This window comes from Engraulis encrasicolus, chromosome 4 (assembly GCF_034702125.1).
Source record: "Engraulis encrasicolus isolate BLACKSEA-1 chromosome 4, IST_EnEncr_1.0, whole genome shotgun sequence".
Classification (NCBI taxonomy): domain Eukaryota; kingdom Metazoa; phylum Chordata; class Actinopteri; order Clupeiformes; family Engraulidae; genus Engraulis; species Engraulis encrasicolus.
Genome location: NC_085860.1, coordinates 5,804,035 through 5,822,197, shown reverse-complemented (window position 1 = coordinate 5,822,197; position 18,163 = coordinate 5,804,035). Strand labels below are relative to the sequence as shown.

Sequence of the window (18,163 nt, the reverse complement as noted above, 5' to 3'; positions counted from 1 at the left end):
TACTTGTATACAGTAGCTGCAGTATAATGTCACACAGGCACACGTGCTGAGAAACATACAAACATGTGTGCATCTGTTGGCTGGTTTCAAATAGCTCTTCCTCACTACTACATCTGTAGGGACAAAGGGACAACAAGTTCTTCCTGTTCTGCACACTACACACACACAACACGCACACACACGCACGCACGCACACACACACACACACACACACACACACACACACACACACACACACACACACACACACACACACACACACACACACACACACACACACACACACACACAAAGAGAACAGTCATCTCGCACAAAAAGGCAGCATCAAGGAAAAGTATAAATGTGTGAGCCATCATCCTCACCTAAGACGTCCTCTGGCAGGACGTTTTAGTGGAGAGATTTATGGATTCCACGGCTCGCTGTACAGGTGCTCACCTCCCAGCGTCACCGCCATTCCCCCGAGGAGGCCTTTAAGAGCGAAATTACCATGCAATTAATGCAGCGCACACTGTAATGACTTTATCTGCCAGCCAAACAGCAGTTTGAATACAATGTCACAGAAGGGGGTAGTATTGCGATCACCCCCAGGCTTGGAGGATGCCCTCACTGCATCACTTTATTTCGACGTGTAATTACCATTAATAATTGGAGGGGGTCTATCAAGCGCACCTGTTCCAGATGCACACAGTGCACCTGATTGTCCAAAGCCACCATTCAAAGCCACAGTGGATATTTCTGCAATTTCACTGCGTGTGTGTTTGCATCATGGAGGAAGGAAGTACAGACAAATGAAAATATGGCGTATTCCAAATAAATAAATGATTACCTTTGGTCGTGACAGATCACAAATATTTTCGGTAACACTTTATTTTAGGGACACATCTATTAGCACTAATACATACAATATTAATGCCTGTGTAAGTAACTTGTAAGGCATGTACTAAGCAAAATAAGACAGTTGTTAAGCATGTATTCACAAATGTCTTGTTCATGCACAATTAGGGATTTATTACTAATATAACCTTAGTAAGGACCAGTAAGCCTATATTTCTATTTATTAGTAAGTAGTAAGTGGCAGAATACAATGTGTATAAGCTCCCGACACACTGTGTGAACAAACCCTGAACAGTGTGAAAACAGATGCAGAATAAGGGTCCCTATTCTAAAGTGATGCATTGGTCAGCCCAGATGGCTCAGGGCCTCTGCACTACCAAAGTCCTAGGGCCCCCACACCACCCAGGCCTGCACTACCTAGCCCCCCCGATCTACAAAGTGTAAGGGAATATCAAATAATTAATACATATCCAGCCAAGTCATCTAGTTTTCTCTTGTTCATATCAATGAGAGGGAGGTAACAAGAGCCTATATATAGCAAGGATTGAACGTACACTTGTCAATGGCGGTGGGTTGGTGAGATGTAATTTTTTTTCAAGTACCACTGAGTTTTAATTGTAAAAAAAACCCCAAAATAAATGCAGAAAATTAGAATAATAGTTTTGAAGCAAAACTAAACTACTCTTTTGTGATAATTAAGTGAATGTTTGAGAACATTAGCTTCAAGAAGTGCAGTGCATGATGGGTACGCAATCTAGGCCAACAGACAACCTACCCAGCTCTGAGCCTACGTCCTTAGCTCCTCCCCTCACTTGTGAAATTTAGTTGCTATCCAAACAATTTGCCATGTACGTAACAACAGAAATATTATCATTGCTGCATTGGCCATGCATTGCATTTCTGACTAAGGGCGTACCCATCATGCACTGCACTTCTTGTAGCTAAGTTTCTCAAACATTAACTTATTTATCAGAAAGGAATAGCTTAGTTTCGCTTCCAAACTATTACTCATTGTTATATTTTGCTTTTATTGCAGGGTTTTTACAATCAAAACTAATTGGTGTATGAAAAAAATGACATCTCACCACCCACCGTCATTGATAACTTTACGTCCAATCCTTGCTATATAATGCTTCCAATTAGTCATTGATGTAATGAGTAGAATAAGTGAGATCTTCATATCTACAGAGGCTAATGTAAAATCTGAAATGTTCTTACACTTTGCTTCCCGGGAGGGGGGGGCGTATAGTTGGGGCCCTAGGTAGTGTGGGGGCCCTAGGTAGTGTGGGGGCCCTAAGCCATCTGGGCTGAGCAATGCATCACTTTAGAATAGGGACCCTTATTCCACATCTGTTTTCACACTGTTCAGGGTTTGTTCACACAGTGTACCAGGAGCTTATACACATTGTATTCTGGCCCTTACTGCTTACACATAAATAGAAATCTAGGTCTACTAGGTCCTTACTAAGGTTATACTGGTAATAAATCCCTTATTGTGCATGAACAAGACATTTGTGAATACATGCTTAACAACTGTCTTATTTTGCTTAGTACATGCCTTACAAGTTACTTACACAGGCATTAATATTGTATGTATTAGTGCTAATAGATGTGTCCCTAAAATAAAGTGTTACCATATTTTCTAAATATTATCTTTCAAACAGTGCACACACAAAGTGAGGCGTAAATGACAAATGAGGAACTGTTCAAAAATGACCACAAGAAAGACAAACTGAATTGTACAGTAAACACACAGGATATGCATTAAACTGCTGAACTCCAGGGGATACATTGGAAAGGAGATGATCTACATTTCAATGTACAGCAACAATGCTGTGTTTGTGACAGTTTGTATAACTCGTGTTGTAATTATGCTAAACAATTTGCTTGACAGCAGGTGTCTACATAAGTCTAAATGGTTTTCTACGCTCATACAAGTCAATTCATTCATTTGGAAGGATGACAGGATTGAGTGAGAGTCCAGTGGGATTTCCACAAATTCCACAAGAGAGAGAAAGAGAGAGAGAGAGAGAGAGAGAGAGAGAGAGAGAGAGAGAGAGAGAGAGAGAGAGCTCACCGCCTGCAATGTATCTCTAAAGTCTATTCAGGTTTTAATGCAGCCTTTTCCTGTACGTTTGATGCCTCATAGACCATTTTAAAGTTCTACCAGACATCTTCAAAGGGAACTTCAATTTGGCTAGATTTCTACAATACCTTTGGTGAGTATATCATCTAAGTACAAGACACTAGTGTAATACAATAAAGTCATCATTGCAACGATGTTGTGTAAATAATTATGACATTAATAGCATCATTGTGTTTGTAAGATACTGAAATGTTTAGAATTACACCACTATTACCACAGCTACTATCTATTACACCAGCTACGTATGACTTATAGCAAACCATTCTGTAGGGGACAAAGGCATGCATATCCATCTCAAGCTGGGTGCTGTCTCACATTGTAGGCCTAAAGTCAAATAGCAGAGGATTTCCTCATGGTTAACCCACGGTATTGGAAACAACATACAAACTAAAAGCCATTACATAACCACCTTTCATTGTGAATTAGGACCTTTCTTTTTGTTTATCTTGTTCTCTGTTTGCAGTCTTTTCTTTAACAAACTGTGACAATGAGTGTTAAGCCTGATGGGACAAAAGGACTCAAAGTGCATAGTGATGCCATTACAAAGAAAATCAATGCTGCTTGGGTGAAATGGAACACAAAGCAGACATTTGTTGACGGCTTCAGCACGTCATTTCTCTGAAGTGCAGTCATTGCAAAGTCTCAATAATCCCACAATTTTCCATTGACAAGACTAATTACTGTTATTCTAAACCAGATTTTGAGACTGAAGCAGAAACCTATAGGCCACATTTTACACTTAAGACTCTATTGCAGATTTTCAGATTTCCGAAAAACAGATTTTACATTATTATTATTAGGCCTATTATTATAAGGCCTATTATTATTAGGCCTATTATTATTATTATTATTATTATTATTATTATTAATAATAATAATAATAATAATAATAATAACAATAATAATATGTAAATTGATAACAGCTAGGTTGGCATGCGGTTTATCAAAATACATTCTGTGAATAAATGAAAGTTACTGAATAGCAGGTAGAAACCCCAACGGTGCCCTTTCAAGTGTTTAAACTCATTATGAACCATCAAATGGGTGGCCTCCAGAGAAATGTTAGGAAAATTGTTACATTATTGAAGGGCTGTACCAAAGGGGCTTCACAGAAAGACACACATTAGGCACGAGCATGAGACCGCTGAGCAAAACAAAGTATTGTTGAAAGTACTGTATAGCCTTGTCAGAGAGTACTCTTGGAAGTTTAAAAAAAATCAGGTCAGGATTGATGCAACGTTATTAGCCAAATTTTTCAGTGCTAAAAGTAGCCTACAGCTTGTGGTTAAATAATTTAATTGTCGATTGAAAAAAAGACAACCTGTAGAAAGTTGATGTCATTGTACGCTATATCTTTAGGTCACTTCAGGTTATCCTCAAGCAGACTGAGTTATTATTACACTCGTGCCTCTGCATCTGGAGTCTCCAGCCGTAGGTCTGCAAGTATCCTCTGCACGTTAACAAGCACCTCTGGGGTCCACGGCTCGGGGAGAGGTAGCATTGTTGCAATGGCTTAAATGGGTAACAAATCCTACTTAGTGCTGTTACTGTGGCGAAGAAAGGAGGGGGGAGCATTTGGGGACTTGCAGGGGATAACGAGGCACTGCCTTCTGCATGTGCGTCATGATCGTGATTCATTCAGGGATTTATTTAGCCCACATTATTGACAAAGAACAATGTTTCCTCTGTCCAATTGTTGTAGCCATAGCAAGTGAATGAAATATCATGCAAATGTGATTGATTTCACACGCATGCGGCCTGATGACCAAAATAATCTACATGTTTTATTACGTTTGGGACTTTTTGGTTATTGACTTGGGCTTTAGAAGATACACGTTGGATGTTATTACCAAGTCGGAATTTTGATGGATTTGCTCGCAAGCCCTCATTTCTCATATCTCATGTCAGTTTACAGTCATGCCGTCACGCCGTCAGCAATATTGATTCAGGCAACAACATAAATGTTCAGCAGTTATCTGTATGCCATGGGTTTGTAATGAATCCCCCTGGCCGAAAAAAGGAAATGAATGATAACACATGCAGCAAAGAAAGGCAGAGCTGCGTGTTATTGTGTGTATTGTTTACTAAGACCACAAGCCATTCTGTTTCTCTTACAGTGTCAAGGGACTCTGTGTCTCTTGAGGGATACAGTATGTGTTTACAGAAGAGGAAAGATGAGAGAGGGAGAGACAGATGGGAAGTGGGTTTGACTGTATTTAGGTATCTGTGCCTCTCTCTGTTTTTGAGGGTATTGCCGTTTTTGATGTCATTACATGGCTGTGTGTGTGTGTGTGTGTGTGTGTGTGTGTGTGTGTGTGTGTGTGTGTGTGTGTGTGTGTGTGTGTGTGTGTGTGTGTGTGTGTGTGTGTGTGTGTGTGTGTGTGTGTGTGTGTGTGTCTGTGTGTCTGTCTGTCTGTCTGTCTGTCTGTCTGTCTGTCTGTCTGTCTGTCTGTCTGTCTGTCTGTCTGTCTGTCTGTCTGTCTGTCTGTCTGTCTGTCAACTTGTGGGTGATGTGTGTGCACTGCATGTCTGAAGGGCAGTATGGACCCCCCACCCCCCCTCCACACACACACACACTCTCTCTCTCTCTCCCTCTCTGATGAGTGTCATTGATCCATTGCTGATCCCCCACTCCAGTCAGGTGCCATTTCTGCCCCCATATGCAGCTCTCCTCTCCTCTCCTCTCCTCTCCTCTCCTCTCCTCTCCCCACCTCTCCTCTCCTCTCTTCTCCTCTCCTCTCCTCTCCTCTCTCCTCTCCTCTCCTGTCCTCTCCTCTCTTCTCTGCTCTCCTCTCCCCTCCCCTGCTCTCCTCTCCCCAGCTCTCCTCTCCCCTGCTCATTCCTCCTCTGCTCTCTCCTCTCCTCTCCATGCTCCCTCCTCCCCCTTTCTCTCCTCTCCTCTCCTCTTTTCTCTCCTCTCTCCTCTCATCTCTTATTTTTCTTCTCCTCTCTTCTCCTCTCTTCTCTTCTCTTCTCTTCTCTTCTCCTCTCCTCTCCTCTCCTCTCCTCTCCTCTCCTCTTCTCTCCTCTCCTCTCCTCACCCCTCCTCTCCTCTCTCCTCTCTCCTCTCCTCTCCTCTCCTCTCTCCTCTCCTCTCCTCTCCTCTCCTCTCCTCTCCTCTCCTCTCCTCTCCTCTCCTCTCCTCTCCTCTCCCCTCCCCTCCTCTCCTCTCCTTAGCTCTATTACTGACACTATTGATCACATGCACAACATGTGATCAGACATATGGTGCATTATTGCCCAAACAGCCTAATGTGCAATGGCTACATACAACAACAGAGTCAGAACCGTTTAAACACTGCTGACCTGTCTTGAATACATTTAAAGGCATTTAACCCTAAAGCAACCGACTGGGGTCATTTATGACCCCGGGCACATATTTTCATACACCATTTCTGCAATTTTCATCAGAAAAACTTGTCCTTCTCCTCTCCTCTCCTCTCCTCTCCTCTCCCCAGCTCTCCTCTCTCCTCTCCTCTCTCCTCTCCTCCCCTCTCCTCTCCTCTCCTCTCCTCTCCTCTCCTCTCTTCTCCTCTGCTCTCCTCTGCTCTCCTCTCCCCTCCCCTGCTCTCCTCTCCCCAGCTCTCCTCTCCCCTGCTCATTCCTCCTCTGCTCTCTCCTCTCCTCTCCTCTCCTCTCCATGCTCCCTCCTCCCCCTTTCTCTCCTCCCCTCTCCTATTTTCCCTCCTCTCTGCTCTCATCTCTTATTTTTCTTCTCCTCTCTTCTCTTCTCCTCTCCTCTCCTCTCCTCTCCTCTCCTCTCCTCTCCTCTACATGCTCCCTCCTCCCCTGCTCTCTCTCCTCTCCTCTCCTCTCCTCTCCTCTCCTCTCCTCTCCTCTCCTCTCCTCTCCTCACCTCTCCTCTCCCCTCCCCTCCTCTCCTCTCCTTAGCTCTATTACTGACACTATTGATCACATGCACAACATGTGATCAGACATATGGTGCATTATTGCCCAAACAGCCTAATGTGCAATGGCTACATACAACAACAGAGTCAGAACCGTTTAAACACTGCTGACCTGTCTTGAATACATTTAAAGGCATTTAATTACACTGACAAAAGAAAATAAATATGCATGTTTGAATGAATCATAATGGGGAGATGGGGACAATGAGCACTGAACCTTCACACTGCGTCTGTCCTGAACTCAGTTGAAGAAGGACTGCATTGCGGCTTAGGATGAAAAAAAAATTATATATTTTCTATTTTTTAATAAGACTTCTTGTATTTAATGCCTTAGACTAACATAATGACAGCTGGAGTTCAAACATTGTACAGCAACAATTGGTATCAGTGGTCTGTATGGACTAATTCAGATAATTCGAAAGCAAACAAAATGACCTTCAAGTAATAAGACAGAGTATTCTCAGTGTCCCTGAGGGTCAATGATGTACAGCCAACACTGACCTATAGGGCCACCAAGCTGCTTCTGATGAGAGCTATGTACAGTATGATGTCTGTTGTAGTTTTGCCACACTGACGTTTCTGAGAATGTCATTTATAGGCCTATATGTAGTCAGAGACGCTCTACTATTTAGAATTAAGATAATGTTTCACGTAGTGTTGTTCATGTTTTGCATGGTTATCACCAGACCTAATCACAAGTGAGATAAGGTCTGCACACCTGCCTATTGTAAATCGCATAGGGGGTGTGTGGATTACGATTGATGACGGCTGTATATTGGACGTTACAAATGTGTATCATTTAGCATACGTAGCCATAGCCGATGTATCTATTCAAACAAGCTGCAGTCACCGTCTTTCCACTCCTCAACAATCTATGTTCCATATCCATATCGTCCATATCTCTGGGTAGTCGTACAGATTCCAGTCTGTCTTTCAGATCGGAACGATTGTGCAAAGCAGAATGGGATTTCCCAGGATAGTTCATGTGTTCACCGCAGTCCACCTTTGGACGTGATATAACCAGCCAGAAGTTTGTCTTGGTGGTTGTACCAGTGTCTTTGTGTTGTTCTCTGTGTATTATAAATTGGGCAACATTAATAGAATATAAGGTTTCACTGTTCCGAAGTTTACTCTGTCCAAGAATCAGCCAGTGAGAATGTACATCCAAATCCCTCTTTGTAATAGCCCAGTCATAACCATAACCCCATGCAACATTTGCATCAAAGTCTTCTTCTCAAAAAAAAATCAATCAATCAATTGTCCATCATATCACATATTGGTGTATAGGCTACCAGTCATAGGTTTCAAAGCCCAAAGTGCTGTAATTATTTTAAAAGAAACGTCTAAGAAGGCCTGTACATTGCTTGCAGAAAGTGGATTCTTTCCTTTTCCACGTTATGCCAGACCTTATTCTTGTCTGAATCCAATAAAGAATAAAGTGGAATTCTGCAGGCAGCCTCAGAGCATAAAGCCCAGAGAAACAATGAAAAAAAAAGGAAAATATTTCTTGTACGATTTATACGAGTACCATTTCAAGTTCATTCCAGAAAAAAAAATAATGCAGGCCTGGCAAAAGCAGACCACAACATATTTGTCTGTCAAATGCACCAGACAATGTAGAAAGGAGAAAATGTACATACACACTTTGCTGACGGGGCCCTTTTTCCCTGCCGACCGAGGAAGATCCATTTTAATATAAGATGCCGCCAGCATTGCTGACGTTTATTGATCGATGCCGCTTTATTGAAATGTAGAGAAGGGCCCCACTTACTGCTAATAAGAGATGCTTTATAAAGGATGTTGGCACATCACGCTCCCGAGCGTCTCCAGTGGGTCTCAGGAGTAGAAGCCGGCTATTTCCCCCATTTGGGTTTGTTTGTATTGACATGGCTGCGGCTCCGCTTTGAGATACATGCAGCAGCCTATGAGATATGAGCTATTAGCCATAGCCATCCCATTTCCTCTCTAGATTCTTGGCTGCTTGAGCCAGGTATCGCCGAGTTGGCAAACAGCAATAGCGCTCTTTCCAACTCCACAGTATACAAACGCTTCAGCGCAATATGTGTATGTGTGTACGTGCCAACACTGACCATTTTGCCGTCATATGCTCCACACTATAATTCTGACTTTATTATTGCAGGTCTGCAGTCTGTAGTAGTGTCACCTGTTACGTTAACATGTTTTTGCACCAACATGCTATTGAAGTATAACTGTGTTGTAACTGTAGTTTTTTAGAAAGATATTTTTCAATTAAATAAATATCTATTGCACTCACAATATAAATCAGGATAATGTTAATAACATCAACATTGCCGCAGTAAGGCTGCCTTTATTGCCTGCCTTTGCTTAGGCTTAGATGATATTTTGAGGGCAACTGTTCGGTGCTCATACAAAGCCAGTACTTAGTGTCTGCACTTACCCTGGCAGCCTGCTCTAACAAATGTCAAAAGACTTGCCTAAATGTGGCATCATGCTGTAATTGATAATTGATTGAAGCAGCTTTTTGAGAGAAACTCAAAAATATGTTGCCCTCGGCCTCGACAATGAAAAAAGAAAAAGTCCAGCATTGATATGACAACATTGAACATGTACTGTGTCTCACATGTATACCTTCAAGCCACAACATGATGCAAACAAATCAAGTATCAAGGTTTTCTCTCTTTGCCTTGTATTCCCCCTCTCATTGAATTGCCAACTTATTATCTCTCGATCATGCACCCTTCTCTCTCTGTTTATGTCGCCCTGTCTCTCACTCCATCTCTCTTTCACTTTTGCTCTCCCTCCACCCCAGATCATGTCTCTCTCACTCCATATTTCCCTGGCTCTGCAGTATGGCAGGCCTGTGTTTTGGCAGTGAGTGTGCTCTCCATGAAATAGTACGGAAGTGACTGGCAGCAGATGGTGGAGCGAGTGGGTTATGATTTAGGAACAAAAGGCTAATTGAATCTATTGCCTCACGTTGAAGGAGAGGCACACTGAAAAAAGCCATATGTTGTGTATGTTAAATTAATCAAAGGGAAACATGTCACTTCTACCATGAATAATTATGTTTTGTGATTGGGCATAATGAAGTTATGTAACTTTAGCATGATGCCCAATAACCAACGACTTCCCAAATCCAGTAATGTTGTCACAACCTAATTCCTTTGGATAAGATGACCAATGGCTTTTACAACGCCAGAACAGATGGTGGCAGTAGTGTGCGGATTGTGTGTGGCAGCCGGAAACAACGAGCTTGCCGAGTTCTTTGAATGAATACATATCCGCGGACACTCTGAAGGCGGGTAAGTCAAAAAAGTAAACCACTGTAGGGCTGTTTGCATTTATCATGACTTTCCTAGAATCACATTTATATCACCCGTTTCGTTAGTGTACTTAGTTTTGGCATCAAGGCATACGTTTTATGAGCAAGAGAGTAAGCTTAGCTGGCTAATTCTCACCAATTCAAACTGGTTAGCGGCTAATTATCGATATAGTCTCCTTGTTGTAACTATTGTTGGGAGTTTGGAAGCTGTCACCCATGTTGTACTGTATGCATGTTTGCATGTGTGACATTATTTTCGGTTACTTTGCGAGTTATAGCGAAAGAAACTACCTGGCAGCCCATAACGGGCAGCTAGCTAATTTATGCTAGGTGACAACAGCTGGTTCATTAACGTTGTATTAGTTCTATGCATTGACGTTGCGAGACCCGTGTGCGTCTGATTTCAAATGTATCCAGGACAGTCGTAGATACCATCAGTAGCTCTACACACATCAATGACACAGGGGAAGTAAAGTTACCGCTGATTTTTGGTATTGCTCCGTCTGACTGTGTGTGTACGGCCACAGTAAATGTTGATTAGCCGGTGGAACTTTTCGGTTTGAAAAAAGACAGAAGGGGCTGTGTGTGCTTGTGTATGGGTGCGCGTTTGAATGGGTGCGTCGTGTGTAGAACTAGATGCTGCAGTTTGCAGCTGGTTTGATTCATGTCGTGGGTCACTTACCAATGTATGTAGGCCTAATTGGCTATGACCTTTGAAATAGTTGAAAGTAAATCCCAGTAGTATCTAGTGAAACACACATGCAAACGCCCTTCTGTCCCTCATTCCCTCAAACTCGATCTTCTACATTTGTTGTGTAAAAAGGACATAGCAAGTTTTTTGTATCAATGATCACTTTAGGATATTCCAGTGCATTTACATTCAATATATACTGTACCTTGAGTGAGGTAGAAATGCATATTGTTGCAAATATAAATACTGTTAATTTGTTATTTTTTGTAATTAATCATTTACTGAATTTCTTTGTAGAATATGTTACTATTATTTGGGTTTTTGTTCTCTGCATAACTGTCTCTTTCACCTATATTAATTCCTCAGCATTCAAGATGTTTGTAGGGTCCTCACCTCAGCTACCTCTCACAAGGTGCCCCTGAAAAAGGTGATGAAAGTTCTTGTGTAGTATCTAATCTATGACTATTAGCTTGTGTGTGTGTGTGTGTGTGTGTGTGTGTGTGTGTGTGTAAAATCTGTTGTAATTATTTTACATTTTTCTCTGCATAGCTGTCTCCTTCACCTATATTAGTTTATCTGTCTTTCTGGTCACAACAGAAATTCAAGACGTTTGGGTCCTCAGCTCAACTGACCAAGACCTTTGCTCATTGAAGGCATGAAGTAATTTGTGATGCCCCCACGATTGCAGTTTTTAAATCCAGATGGCTTGCTCTTTTTAACATGTGCGAGGTAAGTTATTTGTTGATTTTTTTGTGTGTGTTTATTTCCTCATTTTAGTAAGACCATCAGGCCTTTTTGTAACCTTTGTCACAAGTCTTAAGTTACAAGTATTTTGTAGGTATGTGTTTTGTGCCCTGTTTCAAGTTAAGTGCCAAGTTCAAGAGGATCATGACAGTTGGTTTGCTGTTGAATTTCTTCTCAGAGCTGGATGGTCTTTCAACAACACTGCTCCGGGTCTTCAGCAAGAAAGGTGCTTCTCATGCAAGGAAGATACAGAGGATCCTGGTGCCCATGACTCAGGTAAAACATGCACACTAAGTGAAAAGAGAAGTCTGCGACACTGCTTGTCTATTTATTATTTAATCGAGCAACGTTTCGACCTTCAGGTCAAGACCTGAAGGTCGAAACGTTGCTCGATTAAATCATAAATAGACAAGCAGTGTCGCGGACTTCTCTTTTCACTTGGATTTACTCTCATTGTCCTGCACCTGGCCCATCGGGTGGGATGTGCACACATCTACTTCTCTGAACCAAAACATGCACACTGCCATGCATCACAGTAATGCTAAAATTTCGAGATCTAATGTAATGGGGAGAAGTAGGGTGTCTTGGATCATATTGCATTTCTACCACTAATTTCAATCCTTCAGCCAGTTTTGAACTCATTGTCTTCACCTCAGTTCTAACTACAGCTGGCTTTACACACAGCAGTCCTAGGCAATGATATAACAGTCTTTTGCAGGTCAGTTGATGTGGTTGCTGCTCTGTTTTATTATTATTTTATTTTTTTATTTGATTCTCATGTCTGTCTGGCTTGCGATTCCCATGAAATGATCAGGGGAATTAAAGGTACACTGTGTACGAGTTTTAGTTGTTTATTTCCGGAATTCATGCTACCCATTCACTGATGTTACCTTTTTCATGAATACTTACCACCACCATCAAATTCTAAGTATTCATTATGACTTCTCCATGGTCCGCCATTTTGAATTTCCAGAAATAGTCATTTTTAGCTGCAGAAATGACTGTATTTGGGCCATACTAGAAAATATTAGTTTATTACTTGGTAAGCTTTCATGAAAAGGTCAAATTTGGCAATAGGCAGCCCAGTTTCAATTAGCAGCGTAGTTGCAGTACCTTTTTTGACCAAGGTCAGACGTCACATTTTGGCATCACTTCAGTACGTTTGGAACCAGGGCTGAGTGCTGAAATGGTACCGAGTACTTGGGGCTAATGGAAAAGTGTCAGAGCTGCACCATGCCATATCAAACAGTGACGTACTGTACCACTTCACTGCCAGTACCAACGATACACTACGCTACTAGATAAATGAGATGTGTCCTTTGTTTAATGTGGTTGTACCTGTACTGCGTTTATTCTTCCTGTTGGTTAAAATGTTTTTCCTGCATGTTTGTTTCCTGGCATACATTGACCGGCCCTCATACGCAGACTGACAACATTGATGTGAAGAGGGAGTGCATGCTGAGGAGCTGACGGTCTACCTGAATGAAGAGCCAGACAAAGTGGTATGTTACAACTCGGCAGCTAGATCTGTCTTTTTCGTTATTAGGTGGCATAGGGAGATCGCACACATTGGCCTGCGAGGCTCATTTTGTTGGGCTCTGGTGGGCTCCTCCTGTGCTACCTGACATGTCTCCTGGCATCTCATCCACGTTCTGGACACTGCTGGAGGACACACCAAACCTTCTTGCATTGATGTGCCATCTTGGCCTCAGTTATGTGTTCTTTGCAAACACGAATCTGCCCAATTCCAGCTTTGCTAAAGCACCCTCACATCATCACAAACCCTTTGCCAAATTTCACGTTCAATCCAACACCAGTCATCTCTGATTTGTAGATCTCTGCAGGTCTCTATCTACCCATGAGGGTGTTGCACTTGCTGTGGCACATTGCGAAGGCCGCATTACTGAAGCAGCAGAAGTTATCTTAGAAGAAAACTTAAACTCAATATAGGTTTTAGTTCTGGAATACGATCGTGCTGTAGGGTAATAGTTTTCTCATAGTTTCACCTTAGACAACTCCCCCTTAGGAGACCAAACTTTGAGCAGACTCTTTTGCATTGGATGGGTGGGGTTTGACATATCTTTCTCTCTCATACAATTTTTGGTTGACAATGTGCCTAAAAGGGCCAATATGTTCAAAATACTAATAATTGTGCTGGTGGGGCAGCCGTGGCCTAGTGGTTAGAGAGCTGGTTTTTCAATCTATTGGTTGCAGGTTTGAATCTCCCCTGACCTGTCACTACATCTCTATCCATGGCTAAAGTGCCTAAGGCAAGGCACCTAACCCCACCTTGCGCCAGGCCCTGTAACCAATACCCTGAAAAGTAATACATGTAAGTCGCTTTGAATACATGAAAGCGTCAGCTAAGTGTAATGTAATGTATTGTAACAATTTTTCACACTGTATACTTAGCTGTATGTGTAAAGTTTCTCACCAACACTCGTGAAAAGATCATGACCCTGTTTCTCAAAAGCACCGTTGTTAGTTAGCGACTTGGTATTTTGCCAATGGGAAATTGCATGCAAGCAAAGTTTTTACTGTAGTTACCAATGATGCTGTTGAGAAACATACTCCAGAATGGGGTCATAGCCACACCAAAAACGAAGAGAGGTAATTGAACATCAGTTTGATCTCACATTCAATTGCCTAAACAGGCAGTGTGAGGGCACACAAGTCAACATCCTCCTCATACCTTTCATAAACTATACTAAATATACTACTATACTACTTTTCCCATCTCTGGGTGTGTTAGAAATGCCCCAAACTTGCACCCACAAATACCGCTTACGGCTTCAATCATGGGTTTTGTTTACTGTTTTCCAGGATGTTGATCTGGACGGTCCAGCTGAAACGTATTGTCTTCGTGTGCGTGTGATCGGCAGAGAGTCCTCAACGACATTGGTAACGTACCTGTGGCCATTGCAGTGTTTGTTTTGGTTTATGCTCTTAATCTCTGTTATCTTCCAGAATGGAAGTACACTTTCAAATTTCTGTTTCATTCTAACCGTCTGTTTCATCAGTTTTTGCACTGCTTTTAAATGTACACTGTGTAAGATTCTTAGTTGTTTATTTCCAGAATTCATGCTACCCATTCACTAATGTTACCTTTTTCATGAATACTTAGCACCACCATTAGGGTGCATCAGTTGCCCCCTATGAAAAGATATGGCCTTGGCCCTATAGTAAAAAATGTTCTACACCCAGTAAAAACACACTGTGTAAAATATTTTGAAATTTGGATGAAGTCTACCGGGGCCACCAGCCCCATGAAAATAGAAAATAATGGTGATAGTCAAAATCTTGAATAGAAACAGGGCTGGACTGGCCATCTGGCATGGCGGGCATTTCCCGGTGAGCCCCGTACCCTCGTGGGCCCCCATTGTTTTATTTTTTACATTACTGAAAATAGGGGCCCATTAAGGTGCGGGGCCCACCGGTGAGTCAGTTCTCCGGCACTAATAATAACGAGGGGGCCCCCTTAAATCCGAAAGTGCCCGGGCCCTATTTATCGCCCAATCCAGCCCTGAATAGAAATGGACATTTTGCTGCATAAAGCTACCCAATAAAAACATATTGCCTCAGCTGTGTGATAAAAAAAAATTCTATGCACAGTAAAATCACTCTGTGGAAAATGTGTTGAAATTTAGATTAATTCTACTGGGTCCACCAGGCCCATGAAAATACAAAACAATGGTGATAGTGATGGGCAACCTGGATTCCAAAGTCCAGTGCCACATATTCCAAATATAGCCAATATACCGTAATGAACCAGCTGACCCACTGCCAGTATCAAGCAAGAGATTGCGAAGTTGTATGACTTTTGTGTGCTTCACCTGTGGGCCTAGGATTGTACAGGTAGCTGTTAATACCTGGTGGAACATCTGTACTAAAGCTGTGAATGCTCCTTGGAATGACTTATGTTTTTTCAAGAAATCCCTGCAGTAGTTCAATAGAGTACATACAATACAACTGTATGTGATGTTGGAAAGAGTGGCTTCCCAAAACCTGTACTTAAGTGGGCAGTCATGGGTGAGCGGTTAGGGCGTCAGACTTGCATCCCAGAGGTTGCCGGTTATGCCGGTCGGTTCGACTCCCGACCTGCCAGGTTGGTGGGGGGAGTAATCAACCAGTGCTCTCCCCATCCTCCTCCATGACTGAGGTACCCTGAGCATGGTACCGTCCTGCCGCACTGCTCCCCATGGGGCGCCACTGAGGGCTGCCCCTTGCACGGGTGAGGCATAAATGCAATTTTGTTGTGTGCAGTGTTCACTTGTGTGCTGTGGAGTAATGGCACTCTTCAATACAGTTGTATTGACTGCCTTGTAGCCTAGGCATTCCAAGGAACATTCACAGCTTTAGTACAGATGTTCCTCCATGAATTGTAGGCCCACAGGTGAAACACGTAAGGGTTAACGTTCGGCGAGAAGGTCGCTACCGTGGAATAGCAGCACGACAGAGAGAATCTTTAGACCCCGACGCGGATGGATATACTTAAATGATTCACACATGGCGGGGACATTTCTTTAGGCCTATTTAATGTTAAGTCTATTATAGTTTTTAATGTCAAAAGATTGTTGCTGCGCAAAACAAAACAGTGCCGCTGTGGAACACCGCTAGGCAACAGCTAGGTAGCCAGGACAACAGGTGTTGTCTATCACAGCAGCTGATTAGAGTCTTGTTGAAAAGTCGCTTTAGCAGTGAAAAGTCTTGTTGCCATTGACAGCGGTCTGTTATGGACCAACCCGTCCGTTATCGAAAAATAACAGACGTGCGAACGTTGGGGAGCCCCGTTGAAATGAATGGAGCATTCGACCGATGACGTCACACCATATAATAAACAAATATAACAGTCATGCAGCTTTGCAATATCTTGCTTGATACTAGCACTAGTAGATACTAGTGGTCCAAGGCAGCAAGGAATTGATATTGTGTTGCAAAAGAGCAAATTTGCCTAAATATAGCAGTTTGACCATCAGTCTGTCCTGAGACTGAAGTCTGTGTAAGTGGATCGACTGAATACACAACCTGCTTAGATATTCCTTCTGTTTGTGCTCCCAATACAGGTGATTTCACTAATTACCTCATCAACCTGGCTTAAGTGGTAATTAGGCTCAGCTGGTTCATTATATTGGCTGGGGCAAATGTGTCACGCGGTTTGTCCACCTCTGTTTTAAGACAATGGCAAACCTAGATTCAAAAGCTACAATCCAGTGCCACAGATTTCAAATTACCTGGTTTTACCTGTCCAATGGGGCACCTAAGTCTCCACCCCTTCCGGGCGGCTTATGGGGCAANGCAAAAACTTTTGACTGGGCTGTAATGGACTGATCAAAGCTATTTTCCGACCCACCTCGCATTTCCCCGTCGATCATACATATGCTGTGCCTCAGAATTAATAACAACCAATGGTGTGCTTGTTGACTTCACTTGGCAAGCGATTTTTGAGTTGTGTGTGTGCAAAAATATACAATTATTTGGACTACACAACAGACGTCGCATGTCCGACGTGCAGCCACTTAAGCCGCAGTGCAGCGGTAGGGTTGGCTGTGCCTCGGTTCACGTCAGATATGCGAGGCGCACGTGTAGTCTCTAACATAGTTTTGCACAAAAGCTAAAATAACGTTTCTTGCGTGTCGAAAATGAGTGGTCTTACGACGCAAATCCAAACCTTTCAAATTCACTGTCATCATATGTGAAATCCGGAGCACATGCCAAACGGGATGAGGATTTAGCTTGACTCGCTCCATTAACTCTCATTCAAAATTTTGAGAGCTCCAGCCCCATGGATCGGAAGTAGAAGGGCGTGACTTAGGTGCCCCATTGCCCTAACTGGAAAGGTAAAACTAGGTATGTCATTTGGAATATGTGGCACTTCAGCTTTGGAATCCAGGTTGCCCATCACCATCACCATTAAGCTTATTTTGTATTTTCATGGGTCTGGTGGACCCGGTAGAATTCATCTAAATTTCAACATATTTTACACAGAGTGATTTTACTGTGCATAGAACATTTTTATCACACAGCTGAGACAATATGTTTTTATTGGGTAGCTTTATGCAGCAAAATGTCCATTTCTATTCCAAGATTCTGACTATCACCATTATTTTCTATTTTCATGGGGCTGGTGGCCCCGGTAGACTTCATCCAAATTTCAAAATATTTTACACAGTGTGTTTTTACTGGGTGTAGAACATTTTTACTATAGGGCCAAGGCAATATCTTTTCATAGGGGGCATCTGATGCACCCTAACCACCATCATATTCTTAGTATTCATTATGACTGGGAAAAATTGCACTTTTCATACATGAAACTGGGATCTTGGCCATTTTGAATGTCAAGAAATTGCCATTTTTAGCTGCAAAAATGACTGTATTTGGGCCATACTATAAAATATTTGTTTATTACTTAGCAAACTTTCATGAAAAGATCAAATTTGGCAATAGGCAGCCCAGTTTCATTGAGCAGCATAGTTGCAGTACCTTTTTTGACCGTTTCCTGCACAGTGTACCTTTTTTTAAGAGTTTTTAGAGAAATT

The 18,163-nt window shown here is 42.3% G+C and overlaps 1 long non-coding RNA gene across 2 annotated transcripts; it reads left to right on the top strand.

Moving 5' to 3' along the window:
- Positions 1 to 9,871: 9,871 nt before the first annotated feature.
- Positions 9,872 to 14,774, top strand: LOC134446663 (uncharacterized). Of its 2 annotated transcripts, XR_010034439.1 has the most exons (6): positions 9,872 to 10,172; positions 11,250 to 11,310; positions 11,481 to 11,612; positions 11,806 to 11,903; positions 13,053 to 13,129; positions 14,451 to 14,774. It is a non-coding gene; the product is annotated as an uncharacterized LOC134446663 (long non-coding RNA). The 2 variants fall into 2 exon arrangements; XR_010034438.1 differs by having other exon boundaries at positions 9,872 to 11,310.
- Positions 14,775 to 18,163: the final 3,389 nt, after the last annotated feature.